Here is a 21912-nt window from a genome sequence, read left to right as displayed (position 1 = left end):
TCCAAAATGCAGGTATCAATGATGTCATTTTAAAAAGTTTAGTTTAAATGAGTTCAGCATATTATCAAAGAATAATTAAAGGTAGGGATGATAACTGAAACATGGAGGAATGGGTATTGTATAAGCTTTGCCCAGTTCGGTGTGGCTAAGGCACTGTAAACACATGGCCAGGCTCCACCTATGCATCCCTGGATGTCTCCCTAAAAGGAAAAAGAGCCTGCGAGTGCAGACAATTGCAAAGCAGGTAGAGACCAGTGATAGGCAAACAGAATCAGCATCCTTGGATTAAATAAACACTGGAGCTGGAAGATTGGTTTGTGTTCACTATAATTCAGTGAGAGTGGATGCTGAATTTCCTTTTACACTGCCCACAGCCTCTCTCCCTTACCCTGTCCCAATGATTTGTTCTTCCTAATTGTCCATCCCCCTATCCTTTGTCGACTGCTTTGATAAATGTGGACACTTCTTTATTTTCTTCACATTCTCTCGTGAGTCACTTCTGAAGGCACTGAATCATTTTCATCATCGCTCAGTCTCCTCCTGTTTGAAGTGCTTGTCTGGATATATGCTTATTCATCACCACTCTCTGCAACCCCCATGTGTCCGGCACACTGTTTACATTGGGCTTTAATCTGTTGTTAGTGGCCGACTCTAGTGTCCCCCTTCTTCCCCGAGAGGCCCATCCCTGTTCCTCCTGCCTGTACAGCTCCCAGTGGGAGAGCATAAAGAGCAGGAGTTCTGGCCCTTAACCTTGGCGTATGGACTCTTGCCCAAATCTTCATTCCAGACCTTCCTTTTTGCTTGCCCTTCATAGCAGTTCTTCCTCGGCATTGCGTATACAGCCAGAGTGACAGAAATGGGGTCCCCTCCAAGGTCAACTCAGAGACCATCCTAGGATGACTGTGATGAGAGCTCACATGAGAGCTCACATGTTCTTTCTCTCCACCTGCCCCCTAACAGATGTTTTCCTCCTGCTGCAAATGCGAGTGTTTTCTGTTTCGTTTTGTTTTGTTTTGTTTAAATACATTTCAAAGTGCAAATTCTCTAGTTCCTACTGGTCACTGGAATGCACCATTTTATGACCCCAAACACTGGGATTTTGCATGAATACATTGATATTTAGTAATTGGTAATAGATCTTGACATTTCAACAGGCTACAGTGGGTTATCCTCCATCCTCCTTTTTCCTTCTCCTGGCCAAGTTGCTCTGGAATTGATTTATGAAAATAGCTTGCTTTTTACTTATTTTATTCCTCATTATTCATATTTAATGTTACCCACACTTGACCTTGTGACTCTAATTCCTTAAACTGAATAATGTACACACATTGACTTTGTTCTTCTTGACAGGTCTTATCATTTTTTATCTTTGCCATCCCTCTTTCAGCCTTTTAAAGATCTACGGCTCTCTCTGAATCTCTTATCTGTTTACGTTCTTCTTCATTATTTAGTATTAATGTTCTTCTTTCAGCCATTATTCTCTAGGTTGTTATTTTCCCTTGATTCCTGATTTGTGTCTTTCTGTCACTGAGCCAGATCTCTCACTACTGTATTTTAGAGGTGGAATATAGCATCACCTGTGAAACTAATTCAAATGTTAGAAAGAAAAAATGTTTAACCAGGAATTCAGCAACAGTTTAATTGGATATTGCATGAGACTTAGTATCTTTTAGAAACATGAGTTGTGAGTTTTTGCTAAAAGTATATGTTTAATCCGAACAGGGAGATCACTTGGTAGTTAAAGCATAGGGTATAAATTTTGCCTCTGAGTAATTCTTAGGCCATAGAACACTTACATGGCCATAATTTGTTCAGCAGTGTTTCATAGAAAGAGTATGCTGTACTTTGGGAGTATTTTCCACAAAGACATGAACTGTCAATTAACTATTCATGCCCACCTAGGCACATATGATATTCTTTTATTTAATGTCTTATGAAATGTTGTAATGATGCTTAGCAGGAAATCAAGTATAACATTGGGGATTCTGCATATGTACTTGTAACATTAGCTGGTTTGATTCGCTCAGTTATTTAGACTTTATTTTCCCTGCTAAAGCCAAGTGTGGGCAGTTCCACATGATCTACCCGGCTGGGAGAAGACTTCCAAGTGTCTGCCAACTGCATGTTATAAAGGGAATTAGGATGAACCATGACATTGGTCCTAAACCAGTCCATTTCCTTACTAGAAAAATGATGTTAAACTTTTGAGATGTAGAAAGTGAATTAGGGCTATGCTTCTGAGGTGAAAGTGTACCTTTATTATTATAACATCATTTTATTTTTATCATTATTATTTTTTTCATGACATGTCACAGATTAGGTTTAGTGTAGACTGTTCAAAGACATTTAGTTCTCATTCTGGTTAAAGTTTTGTTAATATAAGTATGTGGACTAGTATTACTGTGTTTCAATTGGCTTGTAAAACACCACTGTGATACAAAAAAAAAATTATGCGGTCATCTGGGAAGTAGTAACATGTACAGAAAAAGGAGTTAGGGATTTATATAAGGGCCCTTCAATGCTTTTTGGTATCAAATAGCTGTCATGTATGTTAGACTTGACAGTATTGCCTCCTGTCCCAGAGTCTCTAAAAGGCATTCTTACCACAAAAGCCAGGACAGCATCAGCAAGCAATCTTTATCTGTAGAGCTAGGCCCTCAGTCTTTTTTTTCCTTCATCTAGTTGTCCTCCTAATAAAAGATAAATCATAATAAATGCCACAACATTTTTAGTGTGTACCAAAAATTATCTTTCATTTTTGACCTCCTAACTACATCTGCTGCAAGTCACAATGATTGATCAGAGCCATTTGTACCATAAATCAGGTCAACTTTTTCAAATTGCAAATATCCACTAGTCGTCCATAGGAGTAGCCCTAATGCCTAGGTACGATGTGACCAACTACATAGTTAGGCTTAAGGGAAGTTGCTGCAAAAAGTCAACTCCAAATGGAGTGGCTCAAACACAATAGAAATTCCTTTCTTTTCCACTTTACAGTCCATGGGGTACATAGACTTCTTTTCCTCAAGGTCATCCAGTGACTCAGGTCCGTTCTTTGTTGTTACTTTACAAATTCCTAGGATTTGTCCACATGGTTGAAATAGGGTTACTACCCTAAACCCAGCCTGTGGTAAGGGGAAAAGAGAGACATGGAGGGCAAGCAGCTTTCTTCTAAAGATATGACCTAAGAATCACACACACCACTTGTGCCCCCATTTAAATGGCAAGAACTTAATCACCTGGTCACATTTTGCTATAAAGGGGTCACAGGAGTTCTCTGACTGATGGCTACCACTAGATCTGGAAGCTAGGTGTTCCCTATGTAAAGGGATAAAGAAAATAGATCCTGGGGGACTGTTAGTGGTCTCTGCTACACGTGTTATTGGGAGGATGTTATTTTAGGATATTTAAATCTTCAGAGAAATACAAATGTGTGTCAGTGTGTGTGATATGTGTATGTGTTCTTATACACTCACAGATTTCCCACATTTGACTAATGGCAAATATGTCCTCAATATGTTTAATAAAGGAGAAATTGAACATGGGAGGGAATTTCAGGTGATCTATTTAAGGTCATCAAATAATTATAGAAAAGTGTCTTGATATCCCAAATCCTATTCTACTTAGTAAGTCAGATCTCCTACTTCTCTATTATTCATTAGAATAGATGAAAGTCTCACTCTTCGAATTTTACTTGTGTCTTTTCTCCCTCAACCCCTCTCAGCCCTCGGCTTACATTTAGTTTAAGTTGTTGAAATACTCTGAGTCAGCTTTTTCTATTTTTATTTCCTGTTAAAAATTAGGGTTGTACATGTCACTGATTTTAGTAAACAGTGACTGAAGCAATGAAATTTCAGGGCTTACTACCATTGACTGTAAAATGCTTTTTTTTTTTTTTTCTTTTAAAATGCTATGTTTGATTTAATTCTTTCACCACCCTGGAAAAGAATAACCTCATATAGATGAAGGAGTTGAAACTTAGCAGTTGAAGACACTTGCCCAGAGTCACCGGGCTGCTGTGCCTTACATTACAGCTTGAGCTCCGAAGCACAAAGTTTTACCTCCACAGGAGCATTAAGTCTATTAATCAAGTAATTGAGATATGAAGCTAACTTCTGCTTTCATGGATGCATCAGTGCAACCTGGGCAACACATGATCTCCGATACTCAGATTTCAATGCCTTTGAAATCACAGTATTTTGAAAAAGGTATCAAAATAGACGTGATTTTGTCAGTTTCTTGTTTACTCTTCAAAAATCATTACCCTTCAGTGCAATAGTAAAATTAATGAGTTATAGCATTCTTTTTTAACAGTTGCATAAAAATGGAAGTACTTTTGATCCTTTTTCTATTGCCAAGTGTACCATTCAGCCTGTTTTCTTACTGGTAAATGACTATAAAAATACAGCCCTCCATCTCTCAGCAGTGATAGATAAGAAGTACTGAAACAGCATTAATAATTAATGGGCAGACAAGATGAAACTTCAGTTGCTCAGACTGCTGTCTCCACATAATCTGTATTTTATACAAAAGGAGAAAGAACTCAATGGAATTTCAGCTGTGACCGGATAAAAACTGCCAGCAAAATGTGATAAGGAAAGTCTAATGTGTATATTAATCATGTTTATAGCTCCTCATTTGTTGATATATTAGCCTAAACTCCCTTTAAAAGTACATTTTTGATCACCAGTAGATTCATTTAATGCAACCAAACCTCAAATAGGGTCCAATTAAAGTTTCCAATTTTTATTAATCAAAAATAAATAATCTATTCCATAAATCATGGAACAAATGGGTTAAGAATTTTAGTGCAAGATGAGAAGCATTAAGAAAAGAAATCTAGAAAAGTTTGATGCATGTAAATATGCCATTGTATGTTTATAGCTTGAGTTAACATTTGGCACTTTTATTATCCAAATTGTTTTTCTAGATATAATGAACATATAATATGACTCAAAGTGAGACACAGTTTACCCTTGAATGGTGCAGACTTCAAACATGATGCATTTTTATTTTCTCTGGATCAGTTATAACAAAACAGATTACAGAGTTAGGGTGGAAAATGGAGTGTTTCTAGAAATGTCTATATTTTTGTAGTTAAAATGCCTAAGAAAATAAGGCCTAGTACAATCTATGAGTAAAGGAGTTTCTATGTACAATTTGATAATTTTTTTGACACTGTAAAAAGTATATAGAAACTGAAACTTAGTGGAAATTTGTTCAATCATACATTTTCAATAATCCTTGAAATTTGCACCTAGCCATAGGCATATCCCAAATTTGTCAAAAAGATCAAGATTGAATAGAAGATGGTGGCTAAGAGAGAGCAGGGGAAGATATATGAAAATGTTATTTAGTCACATTATCAAGGAAACTGAAGAGGCAGAAAACTTTCCTAGGTATACCCAGATATATGCTCACTGTTTGGAATAGTTTGTTACAGATGTATTTAAACGTTGAGTCTTATAATTCAGCTATTAGTCTAAATATTTTTGTGGCAGTCATGCTAGTGAATGAAAGTCAATACGTCTTGGGACTAAAACAAATTAGAATAAACCTTAGCTGTGAATAAGTCAAGCTGTGAAAAGTGTAGGGAAAAAAACAGGTCATAAAAATAAAAGAAGATGAAAGGTATGAGGATAATAACCCTTAAAAGCCATAGGTTTTATTTGCTAAATGAAATACAATTATATTAGTGGAATATGTTAACTCATGGGATCAAGGTATAGCATAGGAGCAATTTAGTCCATGTCTTATAAAGGCCAAATGAAGTTACATAGATGAAAATAACTCCCCAGATACAAATTCACCCCAGCCATATACGTAATAACCCTGCCACTGGTCTCCACTGGGTGTAGGAGAGATGAAGCTTGGGGACCTGAGTTCAAGTCAATTCATCACCTCCAGGCTGATATGTTTTTGGAACCTTGGCAGCCAGGTCATCTAAAACTTGTATGCTATGAATAAAGCATAAGATGTAGAGATGCATGACCTCAGTAGACAAACTCTTTACCCTCTATAAATTTATTTATTCACTTGTAATATGGGTATAATAATACCTGATCTGCTTGGCTTACAGGAATCAAGTGAGGATTTTTCTTTAATGAGAAAAGGTGTGAAAGGGGCCTGTGGAACTATAAAATCCACACAGATGTGAAGTGTAATTAATAAGCTATGGGGTTTCTCACCTTTCTATAAGAATTCCTAAGAATTGAGGATTAAAGCTGGGACCCTGGGTCTCCAAACCTAGTTCATCTCCTCTAAAAATTCTACCATTAGCCTGCAACTAGCATTTCCCCAAAGAAGTTCTGAAAAATACTAGTTCCGTGGAAAATTAGTGAGTGTTATTTCAAAAAAGAGTCCTGTGGTGAAACAGGTTTGGGAAAACACCTATTAAGTTAAACAGGTTTCTTTCCTGCAGGACTTCTCAGAACATTTAATATGCATTAGGAACCTCCAAGGGGAGGGACAGTGGAAGGAGTTTTCCCAAACTTATTTAACTATGGAAATTGCTTATTACAAATCATCTTGTGGGATTGTTATTCTGCAGAAATTGCTGTGGTAAGCACTGATGAAACCTTTTGTAATTTCTGAAAATGTATACACTGAAGACACACTGTGCTTCTAATTCTTTTGAGGCTCACGGTGCTTACTACTGAGACCAGCATTTCTCCAAATTTGGTCATTTGAGAAGCTAGTTTAAAATGCAGATTCCAGAGCCTCACCTTGGATTTCAGGCAGAGTCACAGGAAAGTGCATTTTTACAAGCTCCTTAGGTGATTCTGAACCAAGTGATCCCAGACCACAGTTGAGAAATAAATACCGCTGCTCCAGCAGTGGCCCATGGTGGTCTTGTGGTTTTAACGGCTCATTAGCATGAGATGTGTTTCATCTACGATAGACCTGTGCTTTGTGATCCCCAAAGAGGCAAGCTCATCCTTGGAAATCTCAAGGTAGATCGATCCCTTCAGCACCCACCAGTGCCTACTTCTCCTGACTGGCCAGCGGCAGGCTCTAAAGACCATTGGATTATGCACGTAACACTCTCTTGATATAATATTCTGACTTTCTAAAAACAAAGGGGGGCAGGGCATGCTTCAATAACTAAGAGCACAAGTCCTTCCCTACCTAAATATTCTTTGGAAATCCCAATTTCTATGTCTGGGAGAGGAGATATGTAACATCTGCATTGCTAGCAGAGCTATTTTAAATAGAAACAGAGAGAAAACTTAGATGCTCCCTCGGACCTTGAACATAATAGAGTGAAGTAATACTGTCTGAAAATGGTCATGGTGTCTATATGACATTATAAACATAGCCCTAGAAAAGGACACATTTTGAAATTCTTCTAGAAAGTGAGTTTTCGGCTGTCTTCTCTATAAAATCTACCAATCCTGCAGCCCACACTAAAGAATAGAAATGCTGCACGTTAGTGTGGATGCAAGGATTCTTGCATTTATCAATCTCTATGGTGCTGGAAAGTCTTTTATGCAGTACCCCTTTTGTGTACTTCCCAAAGTACTGTGAGACTGTTTTGTACCTGTGAGTACCCAAAAGAAAAAAAAATGTCCTTACTCAGCTGGCTCTGGGCAGTGTTTTGTCACCGGTTGTTTCGCACATCAAATGGTCACCTTTTAGTTCAGTTTCTCATCCCATTTATACATCATGGAAGAGAGCATGGATTCCAGATTCAGCCTGCCTAAGTTTGAGTCTTAGCTCTTCCCCTTACTTGGGTTCTTAAACTCTTTCAGCTTCAGAGTTTCACCTGTCACATAGGATAATAATAGCACCTACCTCTTAGAATTGTTACGTAAATCAAACGAGAAAATGCACAGTGCCTGGCATATCCTACAGAAATGCTCAGAAATGCCAGTTGTTATTTTCCCACTCCTTTCAGGACAGGGGGCATGTTTTATATCTCTTCTTTATCTGTCACTGAGCCTAGAAAAGGGATTCATGTGTAGAAGGGAACCATTGAATGACTTTTGACAGTTGAAGGAACATGTTGAATTTAATTGAGGATCTTTTAAAAAACATCCAGATGTTTTCTTTGGACATTAAGAATATTGTGAGACAATTCTGAGAAGAGTAAGATTCATGGTGACGTGGATTTACCTCAAACTCTGCTTCTCCGTCCTTGACCCAGGAATCACAGTGGGCTTTTCAGTCCCGTTGCCCCTCCCGTAGTATCTTGCCTTGTCTTTGCGCTCCTTTGAAGATGTTTCTCAAAATGATCCTTCTGGTCAGGACGTAGCTGATCTTCATAGAAAACTTTGAGGTGAAACACACTATCAAATAAAAATGATTTATTTGTGAATTTGCCTTACTGTTGTCTGCACTTGATCTTTAAGAAAGTATAATTTTGGTGCTCCCCAAATAGCAAGATGGTAAAGTTCTTCATCAGCTGAAAGCAAAATTGCTACTGTGAAAAATGGGGTGTGTACTGACAAATATCACTTGCGTGCTGGTGTGTGGTGGAAATGTGGCTGGACAGTGCCAGGAAAAGCTACACTCGCTGATTGCACTTTTAACCCAGTGATAAGCGGGGCACTGAAAACCTGGTAGAATGAGAACTACAAATATTTAAGCTATCACTTCACTCCTACATCTGATGATGGAAAGTTTTATCTTAGAGTCTGGAGAAAAGTGAAATGAGTTGCTTATATCTACACATTAGGATTTGGCTACAGCATAACTAGTATATTTCCTAGTGGCTAGTGCAGCAGGAGTGGTGGGGGTGTGTGGAGAGACTGAAACTGACTGTCAGAGCCGGAATAAAGTGCAATGGTGGCATTGCCTCCTTCCCTGGACACTGTCCTGTGAGCTTATCAATCCTGTTGGACCAGAAGACACATCTTTTTACTCAAACCTAAATACGACCTGTTCTGGTGCTTTCCTAAATCTGACTTATTGGATTGAGACCCATTATTAGGTCATAAAATCAATTTAGTGGTTACGAGCTAGCATCTAAAAATAAGACAGGATGGCATGGCATGGCACAGAATAGACCAGAATAGACTAGAACAGAACAAAGTGCAAAACATATAGTAAAGGTTAGATTTGCTTTGTGAAATTTTGTTTTAGTATGTTTGTGTGCATGTGTGTACAGCAGGTCAAGATGGAAATTGTATGTCTGACTTTGAGTCTCAATTTAAACATTCTGAAAGTCACTGGCTAAGAAGCAATGCTCTTGTGTCCACTTATGTTATAGGTTACCAAGTAGCAGGGAGAGATGTTTCACATGCCTCTCAGGTTGTTGATACACGTTTTCTGTGCACTTGATGAGTTGCCCAGCAACAGCTAACATTCACTGACCGATTATCAGCTGTCACGCAGTGTGCCAAGTGTTTTGTATGTATTTGAATCATTAAAACAGCCCTACAAATCAGCTACTATTTTATAATTATTCCAGTTTTGTAGGTGAGGAAACTGAGACCCAGAGAGATCCAATCATTTGCTCAAATTTACACAGCTGGAAAGGGGGACAACTAGGATTTGAACCCAGGCAGCTTGGCTGGAGAGGGCCCACACTTGACAACTCTTAGGAGTCTATAGGCCGAGGGACCAGCCCTTCTCCCACTTTATTGCCAACACTAAAGTTTCCCTGCCCTGAATCAAGGACATTAAAGCCAGTACCTCCTGCTGAAATATCCCTAATTACGAGGTCTGACAATTAAGTTCATGAACTTGTCGCAGTGTTGTTGCTAACCTTTTCTAATGTCAGAGGGATTATTCATTATGAATTTGTACCAACTGGACAAACAGTTAACCAAGTTTACTATTTGGAAGTGCTGAAAGGGCTGCATGAGAAAGTTAGACGACGTGAACTTTTCACCAATCATTCATGGTTTTTGCATCACGACAATGCACCAGCTGACATGGCACTGTCTGTAAGGGAGTTTTTAGCCAGTAAACAAATAACTGTACTGGAACACACTCCGTACTCACTTGATCTGGCCCCCAATGACTTCTTTCTTTACCTGAAGATAAAGGAAATATTGAAAGGAAGGCATTTTGATGCCATTCAAGACATGAAGGATGATACAACAACAGCTCTGATGGCCATTCCAGAAAAAGAGTTCCAAAATTGCTCTGAAGGGTGGACTAGGCGCTGGTGTCAGCGCATAGCTTCCCAAGGGGGGTACTTTGAAGGTGACGGTAGTGATATTCAGCAATGAGGTATGTAGCACTTTTTCTAGGATGAGCTCACAAACTTAATTGTCAGACATCGTATCTCAATTTAACACAACATTTATTGGGTTGGACCATATGAGATTACCAATATTTGCCTATATTTCAACCATAAAACCCGCAGTTTCATATGGTTCAATCTAATAGCCCTTCCTATGTGCAAATGGGTAGTAAAGGATGAATAATGTATTGTCTCCAACCTTAATATATTTATAATCTAGGGACTAAGGAAAATGGACACTTAGGAGTTTTTCTATTTCACGTTTCATTCCTTTCTAGTTGGATTTTCACAGGAACATGTTTTCTAGAAAACTCTATAATAGGATTGCAGAATGTAAGAGCTGGGAAGGGCTTTATTGACTATTCAAGCTGAAGCATTTCTTAGGAATGTAAGACCTAATGAAATTAAGTGACTAATGTCAACAGCAATTACTGGCAGAGCCAAGGCTAGAATTCAGGCTTGTATGCTTTTTATTTTTAATCTTGAAGACTTTGACTACATCAAAATAATCACCTATAGATTAAAACATCCTAGGGTGTGTGACTCTTGTAAATACCGTCTCACCTTCGGTTGCTAAAAAGCTCGGAGCAAAATGTAAAACCCACTGTTAGTAGTTACAGTTCAACTTTTATTTTCCCTTTGCCTTTATTTATTTATTTTTGCCTTAATGTCTTTATCTTTTTAAATCTTGCTATGTTGTGAGATTTAGGGACCTTCCTCGATTCTTTGGTTTTGACTGAGAGAAGGTTAAATTTTAAAAGTGTTCCGGGGATAGAAAAGGCTTCAACCATATCCATGTGAGTGATCAGATGGGCTGTGAGAGGCAAAGTAGAATGATGGATGAGGCCAGCCAGGAAGACCATGGGGTGAGGGGGAAGGAGCCAGGACATGGAGGAGAGGTTAAGAAGCCAATGAAAGGTCTGCCATGAAGGAACAGCAGGCCACACAAGGACAAGCAACAGAAATGCTGCAACAATGGCACTTGCTGCTGCTCACAGCTCTAAGTAGAAAGTACAGCTCATCTGATTTGTGACTACGGTACTATGTGGCCTCAGCTGATGTTTCCTCCCACCATGCCCCTACAGGAGCCCCCTATTACAGCAAGGCTGGGCCCCTATTCACTTGCCACCACATATTGTGTGGTCTCAGCCTCCAGTTTTGATCTGTGCTAGTGTCATCTGCTCACCTCTAAATATGTTAATCTTTCAAGGAATACATCCATCATTATAAAACCTTCCTAACTACTGAATCCCCAAATAATCTCTTCTTTACCTTAATTTCTATACTAAATTTAGTTATCAAAATGCTCATATGTTACAACCATATTGTAGATTGTGAGCTTCATAAAAATTGTGTTGTGTTGTGTTGTGTGTGTGTGTGTGTGTCCCCAAAACATGCATCGATACTTTACAAATGGAAGATGACCATAATGTATCTTAAGTAAAAGAGACAGTGGAATTTGATGCATCCTTTATTCCTACATAACATATTCAGAAATAAAAAACGGAACGCTTATCCAACCCTTTGTTTGCTCTAACTTATGATTTTCCATGACCATTAGAAAAGTTCTTATACTGACAGAGACAAACAAATGTCAAACCCTTTTGAATAGTTGTTGGATTTTTACTGAGCAATAAGCATTCTTAGCTTTTATCACTTACAAGAAATTTAATTTTACATAATTTGAGCTGTGTCAAGTTAATTCTTCAAAATCCATTTGAAGGTCATTAGGCACTTCAAATTATTGGAATGTTTGTTTGTTTTTTTTCATTTCTTCATGATCTTTTTATCCTGTCACTGACATAGAAAGGGCAGTGATATTTCAAGAAACGTGCTACCGTATCATACCGCTTATTCTGTCATCAGAAGAATGTGAAATGAAAGCAAGATGGCTCCCAAAAGTTTCCTTTGATAGCTGTTACTTCAGTGACCCAGAACTATGTAACTTTTCAAGTGATAACTCCCTAATTAGTTGGAGCTTTAGTATCCTCTGCCTGCATCTTGTCCTCAGCCCAAATGTTCACTTATCTGAACCAAAGTGCTACATGACATCTTTGTTGTTTTAGGAACGTACAGTTACCATTCCCAGGCTGCCCCCACACTATCTCAGATATGTGTTATATGACACATCTTCAAATTCAGAGAGAGTGTAGGAAAAAAAAGATCTTACTAGTTTGAATGTTTTTGTTAACAATTTAAAATAACTGGTTCTTGAAATAGATTTTTACTGTACATGCAGCTGTGTTTCAGATTGTGTATACAGACCTAAAGTATGCAATTGTTATGCACATACAGTGCAGTGAGAAATAAAAAAGCTTCAAGAGGGGGCTTTCAGCAGCAAAAATATGAATATGAGTAGTAGTTCCCACATGGAAAATACAAGCATTTTGTCTCTTATCTTACAACTGTGGAAGAAAAAAGATATTTTGGAAAGGGAAATAAGAAAATATCATACAAAAAGGGGCCTGTGACTGAGAAAGTATCAGACTGTCCTTTGTGATAAAAATTATTAAGGGCAATTAATAGCTCCCTCCAGTAAATTAGAAGGGACCAAAAACTCCAAAAGTCAGAAGTGAATAAATAAATGGAGAGGGTGTGGGCTGTGGTAAGCATAAGCCAGAATGCTCCATATGGTTGTAGTTCAGGATGGTCAAAGGGCTGAGCAAGATCAGAAAGAAGAAATGACCAATAACATCATTAATCTGATGTTCCCCAATTCCCATATGGAGTCTCTGAGAAGACCTTGTGGTCCAAGTCCTATCTTTAAGAGCAGGGGCCAGAGTGGAAACAGAAAGAGTAGAAATAGAAGATAACATAGCTTAGGGCATGAGGTAACATGGGAAAACTGAACTTGGGGTAAATTAAAGGTAATTTTATATATAAAATCTCCTATTGATACTGTTTCTCTGGAGTACCCTGACCCAGGCCCATAGGCACCTGCCCGGGGAAAATAAAGCAACTCATAGAAACTATTCCTGAGGAAGTCCAGATATTGGATTTGCTTGACAAAGACTTTAAATTAGCTATTTTAAATATGTTTAAATAACCAAAAGAAACCATGCCCAAAGAATAAAATTTAAAAATTGAAAACAATGTCACACCAAATAAGGAATATCAATAAAGAAGTAGAAATTATTAAAAAATAAATTGTGGAGGTGAAAAGTACAAAAGCTCAAATGAAATATTCAATAAAAGAACTCAACAACACATTTGAGCTGGCAGAAGAAAAAATTCAGTGAATTTAAAGATAGGTCAATTAAGATTACAGAGTCTTAGAAACAGAAAGAAAAAGAGAATGAAAAAAAAAGAAGGAGCAGAGCATCAGAGACTTGTGAGACATCATCAAATGCACCAACATACACACAGTGGAGTCCCAGAAGGAGAGGTGGTAAAGGGAAAAAAAGAGTATTTGAAGAAATAATGGTTAAAACCAATCCCAAATATGGTGTAAACCATTAATCTACACATGCAGGAAGTTCAACAAGTTCTGTGTGGGATAATCTTAAAGACATACAAACAAGACACATCCTAATTAATCTATGGAAAGAAAAAGAGAGAATCTTGAAAGCAAGAAGAGAAAAACCCATCATGTATAAATGATAATAAAAATAATAGCTGACTTTTCATCAGAAACCGTGAAGGCCAGAAAGTAGTGGGATAAAATATTTTAAAATATCAAATAAAAATATAATATCTAGCAAACTGTTCTTCAAAAATGAAGGAGAAACTAACACACACCCAAATAAAAAGAAACGGAGAGAGTTTTTTGCTACCAGACCTCTCTACAAGAAATGCTCAAGAGTCCTTCAGTCTGAAATGAAAAGATGCTAGACATTAAGTTGAATCTATGTGAAGAAATATGGAGAAGTGGGGAAGGTAGCTAGATAGATAGATATAAAAGATAGTATAAATTTGTTTTGAGTTTTTAATTCATTTTTTTGTAATTCTATCTGACTTAAAATACAAATTTAAAAAACAATAATTATAAATCTGTATTAATGAGCATACAATGTATAAAGATGTAATTTGTATACAACAATAGGACAAAGGAGTAAGACAGAAATGGAGCTATATGTGAGTGAAGCTTTTGCATACTGTTGAAATTAAGTTGGTATTAACCTGAACTATAGTGTTTAAATTTAAATATGAAATATAATCGCCAGGGCAGCCAATAAGATAAAACCTCAAAAAATATAGCAAAAGAAACAATAATAAAATTCATATGGAACACTAGAAAACATGTTTAACAAAAAGGAAAGCAGTAGTGGAAAAGTAGAGTAACAAAAAAGACATGGATGAATCAAATGCTAATAAGAAAATGGCAGATTTAAATCCTACCTTACCAATAATTGCATTTTGTAAATGGATTAAACACTCAAAACAAAAGGCAAAAATTGGTAAAACAGGATTTAAAAATTCCATGATCCAACTACTGTGTCTCCATAAAAATAAGACTGGGTCTTATATTAATTTTTGTTACAAAAGACGCATTAGGGCTTATATTCAGGGGATGTCATTCTGAAAAATCATGCTAGGGCTTATTTTCCAGTTAGGTCTTATTTTTGGGGAAACACGGTATATGCTATCTAAGAGAAACACATTTTCAAAGACAAACAGATTGAAAGTAAAAGGATGTTTTCTTACCGCCGAATAGTATTCCATTGTGTATATATACCACAACTTGGAAAACAACAAAAGAACAAGAAAAACAACTGAAAGAACAAAAACTCATAGACATAAACTCATAGACATAGACAATAGTTTAGAGGTTACCAGGGGGTATGAGAGGGAACGGGGCTCTAGAAGAAGGTAAACAGGGTCTAATATGTAGTGATGGAAAGAGAACTGACTCTGGGTGTTGAACACACAATGTGAGATGTAGATAATGTATTACAGAATTCTACACCTGAAATCTAACTTTACTAACAATTGTCTCCCCAATAAACTTTAAAGAAAATAAGTAAAAGGATGAGAATATATGCCATGTAAACAGTAACCAAGAGAGAGCTGTAATGGCTACATTAATATCAGAATTGAAGGGAGAGCTGGACAATTCATCAATAATAGTGGAGACATCAATACCTTAATCTCAATAATGAATGGAACAAATAAGGAGAAGATCAACAAGGAAATAGAAGAATTAAACAACACTATAAACCAACTACATCTAACAGGCATCCAGGAACAACAAAAAAAGAATACACATCTTTTCTCAGGTACACATGAGACATTTTCCAGGATAGCCCATCCTATATTAGGCTATAAAACAAGCTTCAATAAATTTACAGGATTAATATCACACAAAGTATTTTCTACTACCACATAGAATGCAATTAGACATTAATAGAAGAAAATTTGGAAATTTTATAAATATGAATTTCTTCACAACCTGGATGTAGGAAAAGATTTCTTAGGCAAGACACAGAAAATACCCATCTTTTAAAAAACAGATAGTATAGACTTAATCAAACTACAAAATTTTGCTTACCAAAAGACACAATAAAGAAAATGAATTGTGGGAGATGAGGGTAAGGGGGATCGAATATATGGTGATGGAAGGAGAACTGACTCTGGGTGATGAACACACAATGGGATTTATAGATGATGTAATACAGAAATGTACACCTGAAATCTATGTAATTTTACTAACAATTGTCACCCCAATAAATTTAATAAAATAAAATTAAAAAAAAGAAAAGAAGATGAATTAACAATCCAGAGATTGTGAGAAAATACTTGCTAAAGATATATTTGACAAAGGACTTGTGTCCAGAATAGATAAAAAAATGTTGTACATCTAAGTCACAGAGTTTCTCAACCTTATTTTCATTACAGTTCTCCGTAAGGAGCCTTTTTAGACATCTTTTTCCCTAATTGCCCCATAATTAAATTTTAATACTACAAACATACTGTATATATTTTTGTGTACTGTAACCATTTGTTTGGCTACAAACCATTGTAATACTTAAGATTTTTCACCCCTCTCCCAAAGCTAATTGTCACCCACTTGGGGGTGATACTGCCACCATTGAGAATCCATGCTCAATTAAAATATTTTTTATATGTGAATGACCAATAATCACATGGAAAAGGGCTCAAATCATTAATAGTTATAAAATGCAAATCAAAACCACAATGAGATGTTGATACACAGCAACTAGAATGACTAAAAACTGACATCAAAAGTTATGAGAAGTTGGAGACACCAGAACTCTCATACATTACAAATGGGATACAACCTTTTTGGCAAAAGGTCTGGCAATTTCTTATGAAATTAAACATACCCCTACCTGTGATTGAACAGTTCCAATTCTAGGTTTTCACCCAAGATAAGTGAAAACATGTCCATACAAAGACTTATAAAGAATATTCATTGCAGGTTTTATTCATAATAGTATAAAACTGGAAACAACCCATCCGTGACCCATTGCCTTGTCAATCAACAGGAAATGGATAAACAAATTAAATCATATTTATTTAAAGGGATAATACAAATGTGAAACTATTAGGTTGGTGTAAAAGTAATTGCGGTTTTTGCAATTATTTTTAACTTTTTAAACTGCAATTACTTTTACACCAACCTAATAACAAACTGCCGATTCATGTGAAAACATGGGTAAATCTCAAAATATTTATGCTGGGTAAAAGAAGTTTTACACAAACTAGTTCTATTAAAATTTATTTGGGTGATAATGGTCAACCAATGGTCAACTTGAAAACTACACAGGTTTCAAGTATACAATTCTGTAATGCATTGTCTATATTGCAATATGTGTTCACCACCCAGAGTTAATTCTCCTTCCATTACCATATATTTGACTCTCGTTATCCTCTTCTACCATCCCCCCGTCCCTTACCCTCTGGTAACATTGAACTGTTGTCTATGTCTATGAGTTTTTGTTTCTTTATTTGCTTGTCTTGTTCTTTGCTGCCTTCAATTTTACGAGATCTGATGATTTAAGTTCACAAATTTGTTGCAACGACGTTGCTAACCTTTTTTAATATCAGAAGGATTATTCATTATAAATTTGTATCAACTGGACAAACAGTTAACCAGGTTTACTATTTGGAAGTGCTGAAAAGGCTGCGTAAAAAAGTTAGACAACCTGAACTTTTCGCCAACAATTCATGGCTTTTGTATCACAACAATGCACCAGCTGACATGGCACTGTCTGTAAGGGAGTTTTTAGCTAGTAAACAAATAACTGTATTGGAACACCCTCCCTACTCTCCTGATCTGGCCTTCAATGACTTCTTTCTTTACATGAAGATAAAGGAAATATTGAAAGGAAGACATTTTGATGGCATTCAGGACATCAAGGGTAATACCCCGACAGCTCTGATGGCCATTCCAGGAAGAGTTCCAAAATTGCTTTGAAGGATGGACTAGGCACTGGTGTCGGTGCACAGCTTCCCAAGGGATGTACTTCAAAGTTGATCGTAGTGGTATTCAGCAATGAGATATGTAGCATTTTTTTCTAGGATGAGTTCTTGAATTTAATGGTCTAACCTTGTACCCACGTGAGTAAAATCATATGGTTCTCAACTTTTTTTTCATCTGACTTATTTTCTTAGCATCATAATCTCAATATCCATCCATGTTGTCACAGATGAAAGTATTTCATCTTTCTTATGGCAGAGCAGTATATATGTCACATCTTCTTTATCCAATCATCTACTGAAGGACACTTTGGTTGTTTCCAAGACTTGGCCACTGTAAATGATGCTGCTGTGATCATCAGAGTACCTTTATCTTTATGGATAGATGTTTTCAGATGTTTTGGGTATGTACCCAGGAGGGGGATTGCTGAGTCATATGGTAATTCTATTCTTAACTTTTTGAGGGACCTCCATACTGCTTTTCATAATGGCTGTACAATTTACATTCCCACCAACAGTTTATAAGGGTTCCTTTTTCTCCACAGCCTCTCCAATGCTTTTTATTATTTACCTTGTTGATGATAGCCATTCTAACAGGTGTGAAGTAATATCTCATTGTGATTTTGATTTGCATTTCCATAATAGCTAGTGAGGTTGAACATTTTTTCATATATCTGTTGGTCGTTTGTACGTCTTCTTGGGAGCAGTTTCTGTTCATGTCCTCTGCCCATTTTTTAATTGGATTGTTTGTCTTTTTGTTGTTAAATTGTATGAGTTCCTTATATATTTTAGATATTAGCCCCTTATTGGAGGTGTCGTTTGCAAATATCTTCACCCATTCGGTTGGTTGTCTCTTTGTTCTGTTAAAGGGTTCTTTTGCTGTATAGAAGCATTTTAGTTTGATATAGTCCCATTCATTTATTTTAGCTTTTACTTCCTTTGCTTTTGGGGTCAAATTCATAAAATCTTCTTTGAACCCAAGGTCCGTAAGTTTAGTACCTATGCTTTCTTTTATGTAGTTTATTGTTTCAGATCTTATGTTTAGGTCTTTGATCATTTTGAGTTAATTTTAGTATATGGTGAAAAATAGTAGTTTAGTTTTATTCTTTTGCACATGGCTTTCCAATTTTTTCAGCACCATTTACTAAAGAAGCTTTCTTTTCTCCATTGCATGTTTTTGGCTCCTTTGTTGAAAATTATTTGTCCATATTTATGTGTTTATTTCTGGGTTTTCAATTCTATTCCATTGGTCTATGTGTTTTTCTGCCAATACCATGCTGTTTTGATTATTGTTGCTCTGTAGTACATACTGAAGTCAGGGAGTGTGATACCTCCAGAATTATTTTTTCTTCTTAGGATTGCTTTGGTTATTTGGGGTCGTTCATGATTCCATACAAATCTGATGATTTTTTGTTCTATTTATTTAAAAAATATCATTGGGATTTTGATAGGGATTGCATTAAATCTGTATATTGCTTTGGGTAATATGGCCCTTTTAACTATGTTGATTCTTCCAATCCCTCAACATTTTAACTATGTTGATTCTTCCAATCCATGAACATGGAATGTCTTTCCATTTCTTTATGTCTTCTTCAATTTCTTTTAAAAATGTCTTATAGTTTTCAGTGTATAGGTCCTTCAGATCCTTTGTTAAGTTTATTCCTAGGTATCTTATTCTTTTTCACAAACTAATTCTTACTGTGTGATCCCATTTATATGAAGTTCTAAAACAGATCAAACTAATCTCGGTGAACAAAATCCAAATATCAGTTGCCTCTGGAGATGGAAATGGGGGGAAACGATTGACTAGAGAGGAGTTTGAAGGAACCTTCTGGGGTGATGGAAATATTCCATAGCTTGGTAAGAGTTTGGGCAATTACGCAGGTGTGTGCATCTGTCAGAAGTCATCAAATGGTACATTTAATATTTAGGTGTTTAAAAAAGACTGTAAGCCAATATTGAACTTTTGTTAATATTATGCATGCTGAAATGTTTAGGGGTGAGGGGTAATAATTTCTGCAACTCACTTTGAAATAAATCAAAAAGTAAGACGGTTTTATGATTAGATAAGTCAATATTCAATAAAGCAAATATGTTAATTATAGAATCTAGGCCATAGAAATAGGATGTTCACTCTAAAATTCTTTCAAATTTTGTATATGTTGATAACTTTCATAGCAAAACATTGAGAAATAATTTATTTAATTGAAGTATGGAAATCAAGGTCACTCCTGAAGCCAGCATATTCTTAGAAGAAAACTGGCCTGGTGAAGGGAAACATGAAATATGGCAGTGCTGTTCAAAGAAAGCTATGTGGTCTTGAGCACATTGTGTAATCTCTCTTCACCTCATTTTACTAATGTATAAAATAATTACATTAATCCCCACCTTGCAAGTTTGTGATAAGGATTGGAAATACTTGATCTTCAGTGAATAATGAAAATGTAGCATCTAATTTATTGTTACTTGCTATATGCCACACCTAAGTTAACCTCTCAGCCTCTTTGTTGTTACCAGATGTTGTAACCACACTTAATCTCTAAAGATTGTTAGAATAAATTAATACATGTAAAATGCTCAGACCCTAGGAAAATTGATGTAAATAAAAATAGGTTGAACTACATGAAAAGGCTGGGTTTTAATTTTTTTGTCAAAAATAGTTGAATATTGACAATTTCATATGGTTCAATGTAATAGCAATGTGTAGATATAGAAATAAAATATATGAGAATGAGATATATACATATAAATATGCCTAAGAAAGTCTATATGGAGTTGACACTAAGTGTTCAACCAAACATTCTGGCACAATTTTGGTGCCTGAGCAAGAGCTTCTCTAATTTAAGTTTGTCAACCCTCCAGCTATTATTAGGGTCACCAACTCTTCCTAATTCTAGCACTGAATATCACACATCCTGGGAAATCCTTCAGAACCAGTCAAACCAGGAAAGCTGGTCACCTTAGGTTACACAAAAGTTGTTTCCATAACCAGCCTCCAAAGAGGCACTTCCTCTGCTTTGGCTGCTGCCCAGTAACTCAGTCTTACAAATACATCATAGAAAATTACAGCGAAATCCACTTTCTAGATGAACAGCTTTTTCATACCCAGACATGTCTTAATTCCCAGAGGATGACCAGAAGACCTGTTAAAGTTTGGTTTTGGTCAAATGTTGCTCTTTAATTCTTTTAACTATTGGCCTACTAGTATTGCTCTGAGCCGCAGAATCTATTAAGTTCAGTTTATTTTAATTAAGAGTGTGTAACGCGGAAGTACAGGGGGCAGTATAACCTGGCACTTGGGCAGGGGTGTCATCGCATCCAGGACTAAAGCACAGTAAGAAATCTACTAGACCAGTTTTATAGTTATATTCAGAAGTGTCTATAATAACCCCCAGTAGGAAGCAAGAAGTGGGATGCAGGCACAGAGGATCCTTGTACTTACACCTTTTCCAGGCAAACCTGCTCCTAGCAGCATGTGGAGCCTCCACATTGTAACCTAACCAAGAGGTGTGTTAAGCATTAGTGCAGCAAGGGTTAATCTGCAGGGGGGACCCCTCACACTGAAGGCTGAACCCTGGGGAAATTGCTTATGAGCTCCAGCTGGAAAACGCATATGGGAGACAAACAGGTTTATCTTTGAAACTCTGTTTACAAACAAGATGCATTTGTTCTCCACACAGTTTGTCTTTGCCAGTGGCACTTGAGGAATCCAGTTTCAATGTAAGAACTACAACTTCGGATCACCTCAAAATTCATGAATAGTTTCTTGCCAGTGTTTTTCCTTTTAAGGTAATCCCTTTGTCCCAGAGTGGGGGAGTTGGGGTGCATTTATTCACTCAGATATCTATTCTAAGATTTATTATATGAGCTCTATGTTTCAGAAAAATGTACCAATGACACAAACTTTAACTAGACATTCCTACCCTCAAAAGTCATCTGATAATACCTAGACACCAATAAAGTTGGCACAAGACATATAATGCCATGAAAGGAGAATTATTAGCAATAACATCAAAAGACTGTATAGAAGGATCAAAAAGTCTTAATGAACACAGTAGCTTGAGAGCTGGGCTTGAAAAGATGAACACAATTTCAACTGAGCAGAATCAGTGTCCAGGAAATGTTAATGGAACAAATGCTAAGGGCATTGAAAGACAAGAAAATAGAGGAAGCGTTAGGGAGACCACCTCAGGGAAAATGTAGATGCCTGATCACTGCACTGCACACCTGAAGCTAAACAATAATGAATGTCAACTACAAGTTTAATATATATATATATATATATATATATATATATATATATATATATATATATGTATATAGTTACAAGAAGCAGAGCA

This window comes from Rhinolophus sinicus, linkage group LG05, assembly GCF_036562045.2.
Source record: "Rhinolophus sinicus isolate RSC01 linkage group LG05, ASM3656204v1, whole genome shotgun sequence".
Classification (NCBI taxonomy): Eukaryota; Metazoa; Chordata; class Mammalia; order Chiroptera; family Rhinolophidae; genus Rhinolophus; species Rhinolophus sinicus.
The sequence above is the reverse complement of the archived record's forward strand: the minus strand, read 5'-3'. Positions refer to the sequence as shown.